Here is a 23085-nt window from a genome sequence, read left to right on the forward strand (position 1 = left end):
GCAGTTGGACATCCCCGAGGGCTTCTAGACTGCAAGAGGGCGCAGGACAGGCTGAGGGGACATTCCCCTCACCCCATTGCTCAAATTCTGTGCACAATAAAATAGAAAAGGCTGCAGTGAATATCCTTGTACACGGTTCTTGATGCTTATGTTTAAGTGTTTCTTTGGGGTTGATTCCAGAAGAGGAATTGCTGAGAGCACATACCAGTTATATGTCTTAATGTCAGATTGCCTTCCAAAAATGCTGTAAATATATACCCCTGTAGTTTGTATGAACACCCATTTTCCAGCAAACTCTAAACTATATTATTAATCTTAAGTACTTGTGAGGTTGAACTTTTTAATACATAAATACTTTTCACTTGCATGTTAATATCCTTTGTCCATTTAAAAAATATATATATTTTATTGATTTTTTACAGAGAGGAAGGGAGAGAGATAGCTAGAAACGTCGATGAGAGAAACATCGACCAGCTGCCTCTTGCACACCCCCTACTGGGGATGTGCCCGCAACCAAGATACATGCCCTTGACTGGAATTGAACCTGGGACCTTTCAGTCTGCAGACCGACGCTCTACCACTGAGCCAAACCGGTTTCGGCCCTTTGTCCATTTTTATACAAGGTTATTTAGGAAGTTGTTTTTTTTGTGTGTGTGGTTTTTTTAATGATTTGTAGGATATCTGCAGATAATGGATATTTTTTTTGTGAGAAAGGTTGGACTCCTGAAATCATTAAGGTTCAGATCCCTGTTGTACCCTATAAAATCTTGGGGAAGTTACTTAACTTTTCTAGACCTCAGCTTCATCATCTGCAAAAGGGCTAATAGAGATGGATGGTTGTATTAATAACTAGAGGCCTGGTGCACGAATTTGTGCACGGGTGGGGTCCAGTCGACCTGCCCTGATTGGGGCCCGGTAAGGAGTGGATATACGAGGCCAATTGGTGGGGGCAGGGTTGGCTGGAGGGAGGGGCTGCGGGTGGTTGGCCCTGCCCCACCCCCCTGGTTAAACTCCTGGTCTAGGGGACAATTTGCATATTACCCTTTTATTATATAGGATAGGATATCATCTATTTGAAGCATTTGCATAGCATAAGCTTTAGACACTTTGTAAGTGGTTACTATTCCTGCACCAATACTCCACAGCTTTAATTATTGAGGCTGATGCTTTATTTTGGTACCTGATAAGAAAGGCCACCATATCTTAATTATTTTGGTATGTGTGTACACGGTAGGATAGGGTGCATGTCTATTTTAGGACACTTACTCTTTTAAAATAACCTGTTTATCAAGTTTTTTTTCTTAAGATTCTATTGGAATTTTGACTGGATTTACATAAATAAAATGTTATACTCTGGGGAGAACTGCAGCATGCTATATGCATTATTGGATCTTATTTCAGCAAAGTTTTACAAAATTTATTAGATTCTTGGTTAATTGTTTTTCCTATTAGCATCTTATTTAATTTCAATGTGGTTGGTACAAGGTTGTTTGCATTATTATGAATGAAGATTAACTTACTTTGTGATAATATAGTAAGGTCATGTTAATGTCCTACTGGTTTCAAACAGTAATTTTTGCAACAAGGGAAATTGAGTAGTGCCTTAAAAGTGTAGTAGTGGGGTGTTTGTGTGTGTGTGTGTGTGTGTTTTGTGTGTGTGTGTGTGTGTGTGTGTGTGTGTGTGTGTGCGTGTGTGTGTGTGTGTGTGTGTGTGTTAGGAAGTGGGCCTCTGTGATCCATCTCCAGCATGGTCGGCTTTTGATGAAAACGGCTGCTGAATTTCCCCAGGGCAAACAGAATGTAGGGAGGAGGGAAGGGATCTAAGAGGAAAGAACTGTGGATGTGGGCCAGCATCGTGGTGGGAACACCCGAGGCACCTGCCCCAACTAGCCGGAGAGGTGGAGGCAACTAGAAAAGTTTTTTTTTAATATCCCAATTTTTTTTTTTTTTTTGAATGGCCAAAGGGTAATAAGACCTCGGTAACGTATGAGGAAACAGGTGACCCCATAGTACTCAGCCAATGAGGAACTGGAGGAGGGAGTGAATAAATGGGCTCTGATTGCTGCCCCAGGTTTGCCTGTACATTTGGATGGGCACTCGTTTTTTTTTGTTTGTTTGTTTTTGTTTGTTTTTATACATTCTATTAGTTTTTTACAGAGTAAAAGAGAGGGATAGAGAGTTAGAAACATCGATGAGAGAGAATCATTGATCAGCTGCCTCATGCACACCTCCTACTGGGGATGTGTCCGCAACCAAGGTACAGCCCTTGACTGGAACCGAAATCGGTACCTTTCAGTCCGCAGGCTGACGCTCTATCCACTGAGCCAAACCGGTTTCGGCGGCACTCGCTCTTGAGAGTGTATTAAAAGTCTCGTTTTTGCTATAGTTCTTTCTCCGAGTCCATTATTTGAATTTGGATAGATGAGCATTTCTCACATGTAGGAAATATTTGGATTTGAATGGTGTATCACAAGATCTGCTTTAGCATCCCTTCCCCCACACCTTGCTTCAGTCTCACTCTGAATAGCCTGGCTGCACTGAACTTTTTGGAGCACACATCACAAGGTTATTAATAAGGGGACACAACTCTGGGCCTCACTATTATGGGCCAGTGTCGTGCAAAATCTAAGTTGGAGTGTCTAATTTAAATCTAATTTACAAAGTTATCTCTGCCTATCAATGTATTTCCCATTTATTGAGTGTATAGTCTGTTCTGGGCACCATGCTCAGAACTTTATAAGTATATAATGGAATATAGATTGAGGCAAGATAAAGTAGAAAGAGCCATGGGACTCTAGGGAGAATAAGACCTAGGATGTAAAGTAAAGAAGCAAAGACCAGACTGATGTAGCCTTTGACTTTTTCCCACTGAAGAGATTCATAGAGAAAAGTTAGTCATCCCTGCATGGAGGGTGGTCTGCCCACTTTGGAAAGGGGAAGGGGAGCAATTCTAGCAATTTGAATCTTAGGAACTGAGAAGTTTAATGAGAAAGCCTTTTCAGCCTGACTGTTAAAACACACATACTCAGACTAAATGAGACTAGATGTACAGACATGAACCTCAACTGGCCTTGGCAAACCATGGAAACAGAAGCAAACACTTAACAGTGCTATCAGACAGCAACAGAAGAAAGGAGAGAGATTCCTGGGGAAAATGGTCATGGCCCAGAATGTTCTTTGCCTTTCCTACTCAATCTAATGTACTTCTTTTCTACCCAACCTATCAATAATTAAAAAGGAAAAGACCTATCAGCCTCACAAAAGTTACAATGCTGAAAAGTGAACTATTTCTTGTTCAGTTTCCTTTCCTTGTGGTACCTCTATTATGTGGTGGTGGTTTCATTTTGTGTTGTCTCGAAGTTCTCTCTTCCTGCTTTTTAATTTCTTTTTCTTTTCTTTTCTTTTTTTTTTTTAGAAGCTACTCTGCTTGGGTATTTTTTCCTACCTTGTCTTCTAGCTCATAGATATGGTCCTCTGCTTCTAGTCTACTGTTGATGCGTTCTATTGAGTTCTTTATAGCAGCAATGTCGTTTTCCATTTCTTCTTGGTTCATTTCCTCTTGGTTCTTACACATATTGTTGAATTGTATTCCATTCTTTCAGCCACCTTAGGACCATTTCTCTGAATTCTTTCTCTGACAGATTTCTTACCTCCATTTCATTTACTTCCTTTTCTGGTGATGCCTCCTTTCATATGTTGGCTGTTTTTTTTGTCTACCCATGATCTCTCTTCTCTGGGTGTCTGGTTATGTAGTTCTCTCCCTCCTGCGTTGATTTAAAGGCACAAAATATAACACATCAAGGCAGAACACACAAGGGACTGAACACAAATGTATTTGTGATACCCCAAATGTGACCATCAGAGAAAAGGGAATTATGGGATATTGAAAGAAGAGAAAGAAAAAAAAAAGGAGCAAAAATGAAATTGTGAAAAGGGAAAAAAGGTAAGAGAAGAGAAAGAGAATAAAAAAAGGCGGGGGGGGGGGAGGGAGAGCTATTTATATGGGGAGAAAACTCCCATTGAATAGCCACTAATTCCAACAAATGCCAGCAGCAAATACCTAGAGATGAATGCAAACAACAAACAACTAATATCAAGTGAGGTGACGGAAAACAGAAGCAAAAAACAAAATACACAAAAAGAAAACAATCTCACAAGTATAAAGCCAAAATAATCAACAACCAAGCAAACAACATCAAAAGGACAGAATGAAAAAAATTTGGATAGTGAAGAAAGAGGAGAGAGAGGTCTGTATGGACTTGGAGCATGAAATTTTAACTGTGAGAAGAAGGAATATTGAATATCTGAAGCAGGAATAGGGTAAGATAAATAGGACAACGAAATGAGAAAAGTGAAGAGTGTTGGCATAAAGGTAAAGATGAGGTAGAGTAAAATGCTAAAGGAAAGATGAAAATAGAATGTAGAACACTAATCTGAAAATAAATTACACTTAAAAGGTAAAATAGTAGTAATAATACTGATTAAAAATAAAAAATGTAATAAAAAGGTAAAATCAAGTGAGGGGAAAAAATTAGTTTCTTAAGTAAAAGATGGGGGGCTGGGGAAATGTGCAGTAGTAAAGGTCATTCACTTCTGTTCTGTTTGGCCTGTTTCCTAGTCAGGACAGTACTGAAGATCTCTGCGTTCCTCTGCTCCTCAGTGTTGTAGGCCACAGGCTTGATTTTCAAACCAGCGGTATTTCTTTGATTCTTGTACTCCTTTGTGTTTACACAAGAGTCGATTTGTGACTCAACCCCTGGGCAGTGTTTCTGGATTGACCTCGGGTCTAAACACTCTCTAGCTAGTGTTTAGATTTTATTTTCCCTGTGGCACTTAATACCAGTTTGGGGGAATGGGCAGCCCCAGAGCTGGTTCTCTGATCCTTAGTCCCCACTCTGATCCCCAGGTTCCAGAAAAACAACTTTCCCCTGCAGTCTCTTATGTATTGGGCTTAGCAATCAAAACCACTAATTTAAAGAGGATAAAAAATAAGAGAGAAAAAAGAGCCAAAGTAAATGTGTGAACTCGTGTGGTGCAAGTCTGTGCAGTCTTTTTCCCCCTTGGGTCTAAGCAGCCAGCACACTCTTTAAAATTATTAGGCTGCCATTTTGTTTCCAGTTCAGCTATAGGTTGCTTTTTAGAGTTCCTTTCTGTTAGCAGCTCTGTGGATCCACATTCATGGATCACGCCAGCCCCAATGGCCTCGGACTTTTCTGGGCAGGTACTTCCCCATATCCTCCTGCTCCCACAGTGCATGTTTCTCCTGCCGGGGCCACAGACCCCACCTTATCCCAGGCGAAATCCGACCTTTCCTGAGGAGGCACAGAGCTCTTGAACCCGCATGCTCACGCCACGTGGGGACCCGTGCTCCCAGGTTTGCAGCTGTTTGCTGGGTGCTGCTGTAAATTCCCGGGATTTTCAGGCTTCCCAGCAGCAGTGGAGGCTGCCCAGTCAGGGGAACCCCATCTGGCAAACTTCCCACAGTCCTTTGGAGTATAGCTGTCCCTCAAATCACCAACAAACACTCCCCGTTTGACAACACACCCTCCCTTCGTTCTCTCACTTATGCACTATCTTGCAGTCTGCCTTCCCATCAGGAGCCATCTTCCTGCTGCTTCATTAGGATTCTTTATTCAAAGATACCAACTAACATGAACAAGTTATATATATACATATGTATATTATATGCCACTTTGAAAACTAAAATAAACTCTCCTAACTGGACCTTCTAAACTGAGTCTTTGTTAGAAGTAATGATTTTTATCTTTTAAAATAACCTATTGAATTTCAACAATAAAGATTTAATAATCTTATATAATAAAAGCCCAGCGACCATAACGGCAGAACCACAGCTCAACCAGCCACTATGAAGCGCACTGACCACCTCTTGGTCCCTTTCCCCGGCCAGCAGGCTCCCGATGCCCGAAGGCTTGGGGGTTTGTGGCAGGTAATGTGAGGGGGGCACCAGACCAAGGCCCCAGCCCGCTAGTTGCCCCACACTCACAGGGCAACCTGTGTTAGTGGTGCAGCCGGCAAGCAGGCAGGAACAGCTGACCTCTGGGTCCCTCTCCCTGGCCGGAAGGCTCCCGTAGCCCAGTGGCAAACAGGGAACCCGGGTGCGTGGTAGTGGGGGAGCAGGTCTGGAGAGCAGGTGGAATGGCCAACCTTTTGGTTCCTCCCCTGTAGTCAGGCTCTGATTGCCCAATGGCTAATGAGGAACCTGGGTAGATGGGCGGCAGGGGATGCGGGTGGTGCCAGGCCAAGGCCCCTGTCCCACTGGTCCAGGGGTGGGGTCAGCGAACAGGCTGAAACCGCTGACCTCTCGGTCCCTCCCCCTGGCCATCAGGCTCCCATCACCCAATGGCAAACGGAACCTAGGTGGGTGGCAGTGGGGGACGGGGTGGCTGCTGGCAGCTGGGGAAGATGGCCCTGATCACAGGCTAGGCCTAGGGAGTGTACCCATGCACGATTTCATGCACCGGGCCTCTCGTAAATAAATAAATACCTATTGAGAAGTTTCTAAAATATTGATACCATTGTAATAACCTGGTTATTATTTATTAGGAAAGGAATGGAAGGGTATAATTAAAACCAAATAGTATAGGCATGCCCTTTTCACAGCTTTGCCTAAAAGCTGCATTTAACACTTGCCAAGTCTGTTCCTGCCTATTGATGGGAAAGAACCTAGACCCATGGTTGGCAAACTGTGGCTCATGAGCCACATGCAGCTCTTTGGCCCAGTGAGTGTGACTCTTCCACAAAATACCATGGCCTGGGAGAATCTATTTTGAATAAGTGGCTTTAGAAGTTTAAGTTTTAAAAAAATTGCTCTCAAAAGAAATTTCAATCATTGTCCTGTTCATATTTGCTCTCTGTTGACTAATGAGTTTGCCGACCACTGGCCTAGACAAAGGCAGTTTAGACACCTACTCAGTAAGGTCTGAGTGACTTGGGAGGCTAATTGCCAGTCAGTCACACCTGGAAACAGGTAATTGGCCAGGATGGGCATGACAACTTGAGAAACTTAAATAAAAAGTTTCTGCACAGCAAAAGAAACCTTCAACAAAACATTAAGAAAGCCCACTGCATGGAAAAACATATTTGTAAATGTTATCTGTGATAAGGGTTTAATCTCCAAAATTTATAGGGGACTCATACAACTTAACAAAAGGAAGATAAACAATCCAATAATAATAAAAAAAAAAATGGGCAGCCAAAACCGGTTTGGCTCAGCGGTAGAGCGTCGGTCTGCAGACTGAAAGGTCCCAGGTTTGATTCCAGTCAAGGGCATGTACATTGGTTGCGGGCACATCCCCGGTAGGGGGTGTGCAAGAGGCATCTGGTCGATGTTTCTCTCTCTTCGACGTTTCTAGCTCTCTATCTCTCTCCCTTCCTCTCTGTAAAAAATCAATAAAATATATTTTTTTAAAAAATGGGCAAAGAGCCTAGACACTTTTTGAAAGTGGACATGCAGAAGGCTAAGAGACATATGAAAACATGTTCAAAGTCACTAATCACCCAAGTGATACAAATCAAAATGACAATGAAGTACCATTTCACACCTGTTAGATGGCTATCATCAACAAATCAATAAAGGACAAGTGCTGGCGAGGATGTGGAGGAAAAGGAACCCTCCTGCTCTGCTGCTGGGAATGTAGACTGGTGCAGCCACTGTGGAAAATAGTATGGATTTTCCTCAAAAAGTTAAAAATGAAATTTCCATTTGACCTAGTAATCCCACTTCTAGGAATATATCCCAAGAAGACAGAAACACCAGTCAGAAAGGATATATGCACCCCTATGTTTATAGTAGCACAATTTACAAGATTTGGAAACAACCTAAGTGCCCATCAGCAGATGAGTGGATTTAAAATCTATGGTATGTCTATAAATGGAATACTATGCTGCTATAAAAAAGAAGGAACTCTTACATTTGCAAAAGCATGGATGAAACTGGGGAGCATTATGATAAGTGAAATAAGCCAGTTAGAGAAATATAAATATCACATGATCTCACTCATATGTGTGTAATATAATGAAAAACATAAACTGGTGAACAAAAATAGAACCAGAGACATACTGTGTTTCCCCGAAAATAAGACCTACTTACAGGTTTCCTCCTGAGTGAAATATAAGACATCCCCCGAAAATAAGGCCCCCCAAGGCTAAACATGAGAGATTTGGTCCACTGATTCTGAAAGAAATGGAGTCACAAGAAATTCACCAGGAAATCAGGAATTGGATTGTTATAATGATGTTCCAGAAGATGATGACATGATTGTCATTGAATAAATGAGTAAATTCTTAATACTGTAGGATTCACAGTTTGTCTGGTTTGTGTTGACAACTACCGTACTACCATACCGTATACAGGTAATAAATTTCCTTTATTTTCATTTAACAATAAATGTGAACCATATTCTTCATGGAAAATAAGACATCCCCTGAAAATAAGACCTAGCGCATCTTTGGGAGCAAAAATTAATATAAGACACTGTCTTATTTTTGGGGAAACAGGGTAGAAGTACTGAACAGACCAAGCAGGTCAAACTCACGGCCTGTTGGCCACATGTGTCCCGCAATGAATATTTTTGCAGCTCAATCAATATAATGGTATGTAAGAAAAGTTTTTTAAAAAAATATATATTTTATTGATTTTGTACAGAGAGGAAGGGAGAGAGATAGAGAGTTAGAAACATTGATGAGAGAGAGTCATCGATCAGCTGCCTCTTGCACACCCCCTACTGGGAATGTGCCCGCAACAAGGTACATGCCCTTGACCAGAATCGAACCCGGGACCCTTCAGTTCCCAAGCTGATGCTCATCCATTGAGCCAAACTGGTCCCGGCTAGTACATAAGAAAAGTTTTAATAAAAATTTTGTAACTTACATTTTTACAATATCCTATTATACATAATGTACACACAAAAAAAGAGAAACAGGCAAATTGACAGTCCCTCCGCTACACCCACCAGCCAATCAGGAGCATGTATGCAAATTAACAAAGATAGCAGCGGCCATGGAGCTGGGGTGAGCAGTAGGCTTGGGTTGCCGCTGGCCTCAGCGTAAGCCAAGCTTCCAGTTTTCCCTGGCCTCTGCTAAAGGAGGGGCTGGAAAATAAAAAGGGGCTGGGAACCTGAGTTGCCAGGGGCGTGGCCAGCCTGAAAATGGCCCTCAGCCCCTCACCGTGGCTGGCCATGCCCCCTATGGGTACCCTCACCCCATGGGGCTGTCTTGCAAATCACCAAAGGCCCCTCACTCAGGCTGCCCCCCACCCCAAGGGAATCCCCACTCTGATCCAGGACACCTTTCAGGCAAACCAGCTGGCTCCCACCCATGCACCAGACCTCTCTCTATATCTATACTAATAAAAGGGAAATATGCTAATTAGACTGGCAGACCTTTCAGGAGACCTTCTGGATGTCCTTTTGGACAAAGTCATGGTGGAATGGCCAAGGTAGAGGTGGTTAGAGGCCAAGAGGGGAGGGCAGTTGTGGGTGATCAAGCCAGGATGGGACGGCAGTTGTCAGTCAGACAATGTGTGGGGGGTCAGTGAGGGGGACTCCAATAGGGGTGATCAGGCCAGTGGGGGGTGGGAGGGTGGAGGCAGTTGGGAGTGTGCAGACCAGCAAGAAGGCCAGTTGGGGTGAGCAGGCCATCAGAGGGGGTCAGTTGGGGGTGGTCAAGACAATGTGTGGGGGGGCCGTTTGTAGTGAGCAGGCCAGCACAGGGGGCATTGGGGGTGAGTAGGCCAGTGAGGAAGTAAAGTGGGGGGCTGTCACAAGATCAGGCTTAATTAGGCTGAGGGCTGTGCCTTCTAAGCTGGGACTTGTTTGTGGTTTTGCCAGCAGGTCAGTCTGAGGCTTAACCCTATAACTGCTCCCTACAGGTTTATTTGCATTGTGCTTATTAATTTGTGCAGTTATTCAGTGTTTGGTAAGTGAATGTTCAAGAAAAAATATTAATTTTTATTAAAATGTTCTATTATTTTGCTTGACTGGTGTTGTTCAGTGGTTGAGCATCGACTTAAGAACCAGGAGGTCATAGTTCGATTCCTGGTCAGGACACAAGCCTGGGTTGCAGCTTGATCCCTAGTGTGGGGTGTGCAGGAGGCAGCCAATCAATGATTCTCTCTCTCATTATGTTTCTATCTCCTTCTCTCTCTCTCTTCCTCTCTCAAATCAATAAAAACATATTTTTTAAAAAGTTCTTTTATGTTAACAATTACTCATTTATTTCAGCCCTTTGTATTCAGCATGTCTCTATTGAAATAAACCTACATTTCTATGAAAATTGAAGCTTTGGTTTTTTTTTTATTTTTTATTTTATTTATTTATTTATTTATTTTTGTGGCCCACATAAACTTAAACCTTGTTTATTTGGCCTGGGTTCACCTTAGAGTTTGACATGCTTGGAATTGACTGTCCAACCTATGAGGGAAGGTGGTGGGGTGAGGGGGTAAGAGATCAACCAAAGGACTTGTATGCATTCATATGAGCAAAACCAATGGACACAGACAGTAAGGGGTGAGGGCATGTGCTGGGGGGAGAGGAGAGGTGGGAGCAGCTGGGGAGAGGTCAGTGGGGGAAATGAGACTTATGTAATACTTTAAACAATAAAGAATTTAAATTAAAAACAAAACGAAACAAAAACAAACAAACAAAAAACTTCCAAACAAAGGAAGTTGGGTCCTTCTTTCTCTCTCTCATGTGCCAGTCCCCTGGGGACTCCTGCCACGGGGGGCTGCTCTCCCTTGTGCCCGCATGAAGCAAGGACAGATGGACTTTAATGTGGCCTGAATGCAAACCACACCAGGCTGCACCAGGAAACAAACTCTGGACACTGGTCCTGCTTCTGAATGCCGAACTCCCAGCAGCCCCTTTTCCAGGATTGGCTTAAGGGGCAGAGTACTTTGGAACCCGAGAAATGTTACTTTAATTAAAGCCTGCTTCCACATCCCATCCTCCCATGTGAATCTCAAAAAATTCATTTTCTGAAAATATCATAAGAGCCTCATTCCCACTTGTATGTGGGAAGTTTGGCTCATTAGTTTCTCCAGCTTCACTACCACTTTCAGATTCCTGATACAGGTTGTGCCTGTGTGATGTGTTGTACAGATATAATTAAAATCACATTTACATATAAATAAAATTAAAAATATGTCATTGAAAGTCACCCCTATTTTTAAGGACATATAAATATTTAAAGGTATATTTTATATATTTTTGTCTGTTGATGTTTGCCAGCCAATTTCTTAATTTTGTCCATAATTTATTACTCTTGAAAATAGCAGATTTTTTTTCTGAATTCTTTTTAAAAAATATAATATATATTATTGATTTTTTACAGAGAGAAAGGGAGAAAGATAGAGTTAGAAACACCAATGAGAGAAAAACATTGATTAGCTGTGCCTGCAACCAAGGTACATGTCCTTGACTGGAATTGAACCTGGGACCTTTCACTCCACAGGCCAACGCTCCATCCACTGAGCCAAACCGGTTTCAACTTCTTAATTCTTATTTTTGTTAAAAATAAGAGCTTAAAGAGTGGAATGTTTTTATAAGTTTTGTTACGAAAGCAGCAGTCTTCCTATTTTCTCCATTTTAAAGTGACAGTTGTCACCTGTTTATGCTTTGGACAATTCTGTTCTCAGTTCCACTTTCACCCCTACTTGCAGAAATACAAATAATTTTCTTCTCAGTTTTTTCCCACTATACATTTAAATTTTGCTTTCTTTTTTTAAAAAAATAATATTTTTATTGATTTCGAAGAGGAAGGGAGAGGGAGAGAGACAGAAACATCAACAATGAGAGAGAATCATTGATTGGCTACCACCTGCATGCCCCCTATTGGGGATTGAGCCCACAACCCAGGCATGTGCCCTTGACAGGAATTGAACCTGTAATACTTCAGTCTGTAGGCCAGCGCTCTATCCACTGAGCAAAACTGGGTAGGGTAAAATTTTGCTTTCTTGATGGGTCAAGTCAGCTATTTCTTTATTCTAATTTCCTTTTTTTTTTTTTTTGATATATTTTATTGATTTTGTACAGAGAGGAAGGGAGAGAGATAGAAACATCGATGAGAGAGACAGTCATCGATCAGCTGCCTCTTGCACACCCCCTACTGGGGATATGCCTGGAGCCAAGGTACATGCCCTTGACAGGAATCAAACCCGGGACCTTTCAGTCCCCAAGCCGACGCTCTATCCATTGAGCCAAACCGGTCTCGGCTCTTTATTTTAATTTCTTTCTTTTTTTTTTTTCTGAACAGGTTTTATTATACAGATGGGGTGGGGCTCAGTCCTTTTTGGCTGCTGCCTTCCTCATGGCTGCAAGGACATTGCTCAGCTCCTCTCTCTTCCTCTTGGCGTGAATGTGTGTCCCCACCTTTTTCTTATAAATTTCAGGGCCCTCTTGTCCTTAGAGACCTTGAGCAGCTCCATGGCACGACGCTCGTAGGGGGCAAAGCCACACACCTCTCGGATCATGTCCCGAACGAACTTGGTGTGCTTGGTGAGGCGCCCGCGGCGGCGGCTGTGTCTCGGCTTGCTCACGTTCTTGGTCACCTTGTGGCCCTTGTTGAGGCCCACGGCCATGGGGTAGCGCAGAACCATGGCGGAGACCCTGGGGCACGGATGGCAGTGGATCCCACCAGCGCCGAGATGAACTTCTTTATTCTAATTTCTAAAATTTCATAAGTATTACCTCTTTTCCTATCCTCATTGTCATTGTGGTTTTAGGCCATCTTTAAATCTTTTTATGGCAATTAAAAAAAAATTCTTTTATTTTTTTCTCTTTCAGAAGTTTTAATTCGGCCTTTAAAGATTATGCCTGGTCATTTTTTAATAATCTCTTATTCCTTACTTATACTTCTCTCTTTTTAAAACATTATTTAACATATTTTATATTTGTCATTGATAAATCCAACACCTAAAGTCAAGAGGGGCTGATTGTGTTAGTTGATTTTTCTGTTGACTTTTGCTCAATGTGACTTGTCTTTCTTCTTGTGTGTTTTGTGATTTTTATTTATGAGCTCATCTTGGGAGGAATTTATCTTTGGATATTCTATGTGGCTGAAGATACATTCCTCCAAAGAGAATTTACATTTGCTTCTTCTATCAGGCACCTGAGAGCACATAACATTGCACTCTGAAGAATTTTTAGAACTCATATGTAGGGTGAATTGAAACCATAATTCCTCTGAGAGTCAGCTCTAAATAATGAATTCTCAGAGTAGAATTTTCTTCCATTTCAGAGAGCCAAGGCTACAACAGGCAAGTTTTCTTTATCAGACTCCTTTCTCTCTTACTTACTTTCTTTCTATCCTTCCTTCCTTCCTTTCTTCCTTCTTTCCTTCCTTCCTTCCCTTTTTTATGGTAAAAGGGGTTGGCAAACTATGACCTGTGGGCCAAATCCAGCCTACTCTCTGTTTTTATAAATAAAGTTTTATTGGAACACAGCCATGCCCATTTGTTTACTTAGTGTAGATGTCTACTTCTATTCTACAATGCAGAGTTAAGTAGTTGGGACAGAGACCTATAAAGCCTAAAATAATCACTACTTTATGGCTCATTAGAGAAAAAGTTTGCTGAATTCTAGTGTAGACCTTTGGTATCCCTGTTCTCTAGGAGGTTCTCTGATCCTCTTACCTTGAATGGCTTATAGTGATAAGATACAGGACAAAGCTATTCCTTTATTAAAAGACCTCAAAATACAGTGGTTTAAGCACAATAATTTATTTCTCTTTCACATTACGGTTCAAATAGTATAGTGGGCCCAGAGGCCTGGAATCCTCTAATAGCGTTCTGCCATTCTGAGAGGAATGTCAATGTCTACATGATGGAATATACAGTGTGGGCAAAGTAGTTATGAGTACGTGAAACACAGAGTTTATTATTGTATTACTAGAGGGGTCCCTCCACCTGGCCTGTGGGATGGGGCCAAAACTGGCTCTCCAACATCCCCTGAGGGATCCCAGATTTCGAGAGGGCACAGGCCAGGCCAAGGGACCCCACTGGTTCACGATTGATCAGGGCTGGGGAGGGACACAGGAGGGCTCCAGGGTGTGTCCAGCCCAGATTGCTCAGTCCCAATCTGCTGAACCCCAGCAGCAAGCTAACCTACCTGTCATAGCATCTGCCCCCGGTGGTCAGTGCATGTCACAGGGAGCAGTTGAGTGTTCTTAGGATATCATTAGCATATTACACTTGGATTGTTTGAATAGCTGACCAGACGACCAGACACTTAGCATATTAGGCTTTTATTGTACTATTTTCCATAAGAACAACTATAAACCTACTTTTGTCCCACCCTGTATTTGCATACTAGCTCATGGGAAAAAGAAGAGTGAAGAGAAAACACCTCTTTTCCTGTTAAGTTATTACATACTAGATGCCCAATGCACAAAATTCATGCAAGAATATGTCTTCCTTCCCCCAACTGCTGGCACTGGCTTCCCTCTGGCACCTGGGACCCGGGCTTTCCTCACGAACTCAGCTTTGTCAGAAAATAAGATTTACATGAAATTCCAAATCTCTTGCTTCTGAAGGTCGTCCTGGTTTAATTAGCATATTATGATTTTACTATTATAGATGTTACTTTTGCTACATCACATTGGTCAAAATCTAGTCTTATAGCTGCAGTGGAGGCTGAGAAAGGTCTTTTGTTAGGTGGTCAGGCACTCAACTAGGTAAAGAAGGGGAGAATGTCTTATGGGGGTACTGCTGGAAGAATGCCACAGGCTCTTGGGCATTGGCTGGCTTCCCAAAAAGCTGCCGACACCTACATCATTGGCAGCTACTCATCTCAGTGCTTCCCTTTTCTCAAGCTTTCATTTCATTTTTGCCTTGTGGAATTTACCTTACTGTCTTGATAGCTCAGCTATGAGTTTAAAAAGCATTTGGAAAAAAACATTGCACCCATCATTTTTCAGGTGTTTTGTAGAGGCAGTGTATTTTAGGAGGTTTAATCCAAATATAGTTTTAAATAGAGGGACTTTACTTAATTGTTATGAGTACATAGCCTATTGAATCTATCTTATTCCTGATATGGATATAAACTGACCTAGATTGAATCTGATCCCAGCAGTAATTTTGCTCTTTTTTGTCCATGATCTAGCTCATATTATCTTTTATTTAAAATCACTATGCTCACCTAGCTTTTATTTTGACTTTAGCTTTCACTTTAACTCTATTTCTGGTGTTGCTCTGTAACTTTACAATCAGAGGTTGCAAACTAGAGGTCTGCAACTTAGTTCACAGAATGTTTGCTGATTTTTGAAAATCAGATTTACATGAAATTCCAAATCTCTTACTTCTGAAACGACAGTGGATAGGTCTGGTGGGGATACATCGGTTTCCCCCATCTACTCTGCCCCTTTCAGAGATGTCATTTACCCTCCAGTCTACCCCATTCCCCTCCACTGCCTAGCCTCTCTCCCACTCCCATAATATTACTTGTGTAATTACCTGTCACACCAATGTAATCACCTCCTGCATTTCACATTGGCTTTGTCAATTCCCTTTTCCGCTTTAGCTATCACAGGACTCCTCTGTGCTCACTGGTGTTGTGACTAGTCTAATAAGGAGGAGAAGATATTTTTTTCAGTTGGTAAAACCAACTCACATAGAGCCAGGCCTCTCCTGTTCACACAACTGGTACGATGGTTTATCTGCTTGCAATTAAGTTTAGGAAGGAAAACATGTAGTGAATTCTTCAATACTGCAGAAAGCCTCTGGCGATCAATCATCGTTCTAAATGCAAGGATCCCCAGATTGGAGCTCTGCAGTGCAGGGCCACTGACAGCAGGGGTCAGGGGAGATTATTTTCCTCCATTTGTGGACTAGTTATCAATTTCTTGCATTGTTATTCAAGTATGTTTCCAGACCTTTTATTTATTTATTTATTTATTTATTTATTTATTTATTTATTTATTTATTTATTTATTTTTTATTTTTTTTATGGCCCAAAGTTCTATAATGGGGCTTGTTTGTGTGTGTTTATTATTATTATTATTATTAGGTACAATCATATTAAGAATGATTCTTTCTAATCATTGTTTACATCTTCTATATTAGCTGAACAAAAGATTGGTCTAAAGAACAATGTTCTCTTATATATACCATTTTACGTGTCATTGGTTTACAATTAGTGATTCTCCACTTTTAAAATCCAATGCTCTCTGATAATAACAAACATATTTAGTAGGCATGTATTTTAAGCAAAGCAGGAGTGTTTGGTAAGTGTTTCTGCCTTGGTTCAGAATTAGTGCTTTAATTTGTGTTGTCCAAAATTGTAACCCCCAGCCATATGTAGCTAGTGAGCACTTGCAAAATGGCTCATGTGATTGAGAAACTGAACTATTTAATTTAATGTTTAATTTTTTTTAAATCAATATTTATTGTTCATATTGTTACAAAGGTTCCTCATTTCTTCCCCCCTCCACCAGGTTCCCACCCCACCCTCCGCCCCCTCCCCATCCCCCATTGTCCTCATCCATAGGTGCAATTTATGTTCAGTCTCTTCCTCCCTCCCTTTCCCCGATAGTAAATCCCTTTTCAGATAGTAAATCAGTTACTTAGCATTTTCTCATATCAATAATACCACCACATGCCCAATGATACATTTCACACAAAAGACATTTCCAAATAGGTCAACCAGCCTCATCCAGGCCCCACCCAAGGCACTCACAGATCAACACCCCAGCGCTATACTAACTCAACACATCCAGATCTAAGCCTTCATCACTTGATTCAGCAGACCCTCAAGTTCCCGCAAAAGTTTCCAGCCATGTCTGAGAGGCAGCCGTGGGGCAGGGGCAGGCGAGAAGCGAGCTGTTCCGGGCCTGGCTGCTCCAGGCCTGGCCTCTGTTGCTCTGGTTCGTTCCACAACCAGCTGCTCCGGGTCTGGTCACCGCCGCTCCCGACCTAGTTGCTCTGGACCTGGCTGCTGCTGCTCCGGGCCTGGCTGCTCCCAGCCTGGCAGCCGCTGCTCCGGGCCTGGCCGCACCAGACCCGGCTGCTCCGGGCCCGGCCGCTCCGGGCCCGGCCGCTCCGAGTCTGGCCGCTCCCAGCCTGGATGCTCCGGGCTTGGCTATTGCTGTTCTGGACCTGGCTGCTCCCAACCCGGCTGCTCTGGGCCTGGCTTCTTCAGGCCCGGCAAGTCCAGGTCTGGGTGTTCCTAGACTGGCCTCCCTGGGCTTGGCTGCCTCCACCTCAGGCCTGGCTGCCACTGCCCCAGGTCCGGCTGCTCCAGTGCTAGCTGTTGTTGCTCTGGTTCTGGCTGCTGCTGCTCTGGGGCCTGGCCGTTGCTGCTCCGGGCCCAGTTGCCATTGCTTTGTGCCTGGGCACTCTAGGCCTGGCCGCCGCTGTTCCAACATTCTGTCCTTTTTTTTTTTTTCGTTTCAAAAGTCGTCTTTTACTCCGGAAAATATGGTATTCTGCCTTTCTGACCCAGTCCCCGCATCTTGGGCCCCCCCACAGCAAACAATTATTCTTGCACACAGCTCTGCAAGCAAGCTACCCTCACTTTCCAACCTGATGGCAGACAGTCTAGCTTCTCCCCAGGAACTGGATTGCAGAGAGATTGGGAGATTGTCTCTCTTCAGATTGAAGAAAGCTACACCCTCCGCCAGTGGGGATCCACCGCCAGCCCGTATTGCACGTGCGTGCGCCCCTATACCGCAGTTTTTCAGCTCTTATGCCCTGAGTGCTCTTTTCTCTTTCAGTCTAGTTGTAGAGCTTCCACTCAGCCAGATTTCCTGTGGTTCTGGGTGATAGACGTTTTATCTTTTAGTTGTAGTTTTGAAATTGTTGTGCATGGCAGTAGTTTAGGTGTGTTTACCTACACCACCATCTTGGATCCTTGAGAAACTGAACTTTTATTATTAATTATTTTTGTTGTTAATTCTCACCCAAGGATGTTTTTTCATTGATTTTTAGAGAGAGGGGAAGGCAGAAAGAAACATCAACGTGAGAGAAACACATCGAGTGGTTGCCTCCTGCAGGAGCTCTGACAAGGGTCCAGGGAGGAGCCTGCAACCAAGGTACATGCCTTTGTCTGCAATCAAACCCGGACTCTTTGGTCTCAGGCTGAAGATCTATCCACTGAGCCAAACTGGGTAGGGCGAGAAACTAAACTTTTTAAATTTCATTTGAATCATTTTAAAAACTGACATTTGATTTAAATATTGGGCAACATTTAAGTGTGTTTGGAACAACATGGATATATTTGTTTACTTTTTCAATTGTAAATTTTATGAAATTCATATTCAGGTCAAGTAATTCTAAGGCAAATTTAGCATCCAAATTGAAAACCAATTAGGTACAAAATTCATTCAGGATTTTGAAGACTTAGTATAAAAAAAGAATGTAAAATATTTCATTAATATTTTTATATTGATTACATGTTGAAATAATAAGATTTTGGGTTAAATAAAACCTTGCCAAAATTAATTTTATGTCCTACTTGTTTTAATGTGGCTAGTTAAAATATAAAATACATATGTGACTTGCTTTATATTTGATGGACATTGTTACTAGATGGTACTAACCATGGTCCTGGGACCACATATGACTTATATACCTAAGAGAGAAGTAAATTGCAGATATTTAACTTACTTCTTTATTAAAATCTCTATATCAATTGTTCCAACAATTGCCCCTTGTATCCTTGTTTTCATTGTCTCTACTCTTATCCATAATCAGAATTCTTATACTTATGGGCTCAAAACGCAAATAGGATTATCTAAAGCCTATAGTTTTTGGTGTTCTTTATTCAAAACTCGTTAGCATAATATAAAAGGCCCCTTGTAGGGCCTAACAGTTTTTAAATTGATTCAAATGAAATTTAAAAGTTCAGACTCTCTACCGCCTCGTCTTCTGGTACTCGCACATGCTAAGACCATTCAACAACACTGTGTTCTTTCCTACCACTTTGCTTTTGCACATGCTATGTCTTATCTAGATGAAATGTTGGCCTTTCAGCACCACCTTTCCTCATCCTTCCCCATTTCCTCCAGCAAGTCTTCAGCTGCATCTTCCCACCTCTTCACTCTGGTTAGACTTTGGGCCTATGATACAGGCTTGCCATGTTAGATTTTTGTTACTTGGCGATACGTTGATATGTTCATCTTCCACATTAGATTGTGTATTTCCAGGATAGGAGCCATGTCTTGTTTTTGTTTGCTTGTTTTTTGTCCTCAATACTTAGTATCTAATTTGACTCCATAAATATCTCAGAATTAAGTAATTCGTTCAGTGAGAAAAGGTTAATTCAGAGATTCATTGTTAATTTTCTCTATAGTTGTTAGAACTAGGGTACTAGGATTAGAATCTTCACTCCACCACTTAGGTGCATGATCTTGGCCAAGTTATTTAACATATTTGTGCCTCATTACAACAGAAATAATAACACCTATCTTATAGGTTGGTTGTGAAGATTAAAATGGGTTAACATATGTAAAGTGTCTATGTATCTGCTTGGTGTAAGCTAAGCATGTGATAAATATTAATTACTATAATTGTTATAATACAGTCTCAACTATTTTTCTTTTTCTCTCAGGAAACAAGTCACAGGTTTTAACAGGATTTCGAAAACCCAGCGTTACAGAAACCAATGAAGTAGGAAGAAAAATCCAGTTCTGAGCAGTCATTGAATCAACAAATACTCCTAGACAAGGAACTTCTGATTTTGTGAATCTCATTATTTAAGAACAGACTATATGTCTTAGAGTTAGTTTGGTCAAGGTTTTTAGAATTCAGGAAAGACAACTTGTCCTTGATGTTTAAAGGTAATCTACTGGATCATATATTAGATACTGAGAGTGTTTAAAGAAATTGGGGAGTAGGCCACTAATTTGGTGTATACTGTATAAGGAATTGTGGAAAATTCACAGACGAAATAGAAAAAGCTGATACAAAATAAAATTGACCAAGTATAGTGAATTAAATATTTGTCAACTTTAATTATGCAACTCATTCTTTTTGAAGAAAAGATGCTTTATTGAGATATAATTTATATATTATATAGTTTACCCATTTGAAGTGTGCACTTAATGATTTTTAGTGTACCACACAGTTATGTATTACAATCTAATTTTAGAATATTTTGTCACCCCCAAAAGAAATTCATACACATTAGCAGTCACTTCCCATTCCCTACCACCACCTCAAGTCCTAGGTAACCATTAATCTATTTTGCTCCACATATTTGCCTCTTCTGGACATTTCATAGAAATGTCTGGCTTCTTTCACTTAACATAATGTTTTCAAAGGTATCCATATTGTAGGATATATCAGTACTTCATTCCTCTTTATCACTAAATAATATTCAATTGTGTGGCTATGATACATTTATTTACCCATCTATCAGTTGATGGACATTTAGGTTGTTTTCACTTTTTAGCTATTATGAATAATGCTGTGTGAACATTTGTATAGAGGTGTTTGTGTTGATATATGTTTTCATTTGTCTTGAGTTTATAACTATAATAGTAGAGGAATTGCTAGGTTACATAGTAACGCTATATCATTTTTAAAAGATTTTTTTAATATTGATATTTAGAGAGAAAGGAAGAGAGAAGGAGAGAGAAACATTGATGTGAGAGTGAAACAGCAATATGCTGCCTCCTGCATGCCCCCTACCAGGGACTGAGCCCACAACCCGGGGAATAGAACTGGTAACTTTTGGGTGCACTGGAAGAGGCCTAACCAACGGGGCCACACTGACCAGGGGTCTATATTTATCATTTTGAGAAACTACCAGACTTTTCCAAAGTAGCTGCCCCATTTTACATTTCACCAGCAAAGTGCCTTCATATCTAGTACCCTTATGTCTTTTTTTATTATAGCCATCCTAGCGGTTGTGAAGTGGTAGTTCAGTGTGGTTGTGATTTGCATTTCCCTAGTGACTAATAATGTTGAATACCTTTTCTTATTCTTATTGGCCATTTGTATATTATGCAATTCATTCTTTTTGTTTGCTAATCCTCACCAGAGGACTTCTTTTGTCTTTTTAAAATTATTTATTGTTTAAAGTATTACATATGTCTCTTTTTCCTCCCATTGACCTCTCCGTGGCGACCCCAACACCCAGCACATGCCCTCACCCACCTAGTGTCTGTGCCCATTGGTTATACTCATATGCATGCATACAAGTCCTTTGGTTGATCTCTTACTCCCTTGCTCTCAACCTTCCCTCATAGGATGGACAGTCTGTCAATGCTTCTATGACTCTAGTTCTATTTTTGTTCATCAGTTTATGTTGTTCATTATATTCCACAAATGAGTGAGATCATGTAATATTTATCTTTCTCTGAGTGGCTTATTTTGCTTAGCATAATGCTCTCCAAGTCCATCCATGCCATTGCAAATGGCAGTGCCTTCTTTTTTACTGCAACACAGTATTCCATTGTGTAGATATACCACAATTTTCTAATCCACTCATCTGCTGATGGGCACTAAAGCTGTTTCCAAATCTTAGCTATTGTAAATTATGCTACTCTGAACATAGAGTTGCATATATCCTTTCTGATTGGTGTTTCTGATTTCTTGGGATATATTTCTGAGGAAACTATATACTGTTCTCCACAGTGGCTGCACCAGTCTGCATTCCCACCAGCAGAGCAGGAGGGTTCCTTTTTCTCCACATCCTTGCCAGCACTTGTCTTTTGTTGATTTGTTGATGATAGCCATTCTGACAGATATGAGATGGTACCTCATTGTTGTTTTGATTTGCATCTCTTGGATGATTAGTGACTTTGAGCATGTTTTCATATGTTAGAGGACATTTTTCCCCATTGATTTTTCAGAGCAAGTGGAAGGAGGGGGAGAGACACAGAGAGAGAAGCATCAATATGAAAGAGACACATCGATTGGCTGCCTCTGGCACATGCCCTGACCATGCCAGGACCTGAGCTAACAACTGAGATATGAGACTGCCCTTGACTGGAATTGAACCTTTGATCGTTTAGTACACAGGCCACCCATGCTCTAATCAGCTAGAGTGCAATTCCTTCTAATGATGCATACACCATTCCCATGTTTTTCTACTAACAAATATTTGTTGAGCAACTATTATGTGTCAGACACCTTTGTAAAAGTCTGAGTGGGTAAGTGAACACAGCAAACAAAAATTTCAGCTCTCATGCAACATATTCTAGTTTGGGGACATAGGCAATATAGAAAATAAGTTAAACATGTAAACATGTTAGGTGGTGATAGGTGCTGTGGAAAGAAAGTAGGAAAGGAATAAAGACTGCTAGGAGGGTGGTAAGGCTGGCAATTTTAAATAAAGAAGCTAGAGGAAGCCTCACCAAGATGATGTTTAAGTAAGGAGAAAAGGTGGAGATAACAGAAGGAGCTGTGCAGAGACACGGGCAAAGGAGGCTGAAGAAATAGCATAAGTCTCAAGGCAGGAGGATTAATTGGCCCATTCAAAGAGCTTCAGTGCAGCTGCAAAGAAGAAATGAGAATATCAGAGTTGTAAGGAGATCAGATTATGTAGGGTGTTATAGGCCGTTAAAAGGACGTTAGCTTTCCCTGTGAATGAGATGCTAAATCTTTGAAGAATTTGTGTAGAGGAGTGATGTGATCTGAGGCAAGGTCAATTTGCATGTTACTATTTTATTAGATAGTATATACACTGAGTGGCCAAATTATTATGCATTCAGAGAACATAATAATCTGGCCACTCAGTGTATATTGAAGTTTGAGTTGACAGGACTTGTTGACAGATGGGATTTTGGGCATGAATAAAAGAAGAATCAAGGATGACTTCAAAGAATGTGGTCTGAGCATTGGGAAAAATAGAGTTGGCATTAATTGGGAAGTGTAAGACTTAGGAAGAAGAAGTGGGGAAAAGGTGAGGTAACATGGGTGTAGTCAGATATTTTAAGTTTGGAATACCTTTAGACATACAAGTGGGCCTGTTAAGTAGGCAGTTGCAAACACAAGTCTGCATTTGAAAACACAGGCCTGAGTGGTGCTATAAATTTGGGAGTCTTCTCAGGCCGGATGATTAACAAAGTAAAGAATAAGAAAAGGGGCAAGCTCTGGGGCTTTCCATAATAAAATCAGGGCGATGAATA

At 41.3% G+C, this 23085-nt stretch overlaps 1 long non-coding RNA gene and 1 pseudogene across 1 annotated transcript; one reads left to right on the top strand and one right to left on the bottom strand.

Annotated features, from left to right (window-relative positions):
• The first annotated feature begins 1708 nt into the window (after positions 1 to 1708).
• LOC118730687 lies at positions 1709 to 14352 on the top strand. The gene is made up of 4 exons (XR_004991575.1): positions 1709 to 1842; positions 7234 to 7246; positions 10096 to 10103; positions 14342 to 14352. It is a non-coding gene; the product is annotated as an uncharacterized LOC118730687 (long non-coding RNA).
• Positions 12264 to 12662, bottom strand: LOC118730684 (annotated as a pseudogene).
• Positions 14353 to 23085: the final 8733 nt, after the last annotated feature.

This window comes from Pipistrellus kuhlii, unplaced genomic scaffold (genome assembly GCF_014108245.1).
Source record: "Pipistrellus kuhlii isolate mPipKuh1 unplaced genomic scaffold, mPipKuh1.p scaffold_m20_p_3, whole genome shotgun sequence".
NCBI lineage: Eukaryota > Metazoa > Chordata > Mammalia > Chiroptera > Vespertilionidae > Pipistrellus > Pipistrellus kuhlii.